At 58.4% G+C, this 361-nt stretch overlaps 1 protein-coding gene across 1 annotated transcript in view; it reads left to right on the top strand.

Moving 5' to 3' along the window:
* Positions 1-361, top strand: part of LOC119591719 (agrin-like) — an 85301-nt gene that overhangs the window by 46232 nt on the left and 38708 nt on the right. The gene's annotated exons all lie outside the window — the stretch shown is intronic.

The following is a 361-nucleotide window of genomic DNA, read 5'->3' on the forward strand; positions in this document are numbered from 1 at the left end:
TCAGCGAGGCAGTGCGCGGATGGCCGTCCCCTGGCAGAGCCGCACGCGCACCGCCCGCCTGGCGTGCGTGTCTCCGGAATGGCAGCCCCGAGGAACGCAGACGGGCTTCGTTGTGCCCACAGCGAGCAATGTTGCCGTTGCATGTTTGTATAAGTAGTCGCGTGCGTTGACCAAAGGGAACAAACGGCGCGCTTCTCTCGGACCAAGTGTAGAAAACCCCTTTCGCGGTCTTCCCCCCTCCCCCCCACCCCCATTCCCCGATAGATTTAATGGTGATATCTGTTTTGTCTGTTTGTGTGTCTGTCTGGCGAGTTTGCGTGGAGTCTCAAAAGCTGTGTTCTTGGTGAATGTTCTTCGGCGT

The sequence above is a fragment of the Penaeus monodon genome, chromosome 29, assembly GCF_015228065.2.
Source record: "Penaeus monodon isolate SGIC_2016 chromosome 29, NSTDA_Pmon_1, whole genome shotgun sequence".
NCBI classification, from domain to species: domain Eukaryota; kingdom Metazoa; phylum Arthropoda; class Malacostraca; order Decapoda; family Penaeidae; genus Penaeus; species Penaeus monodon.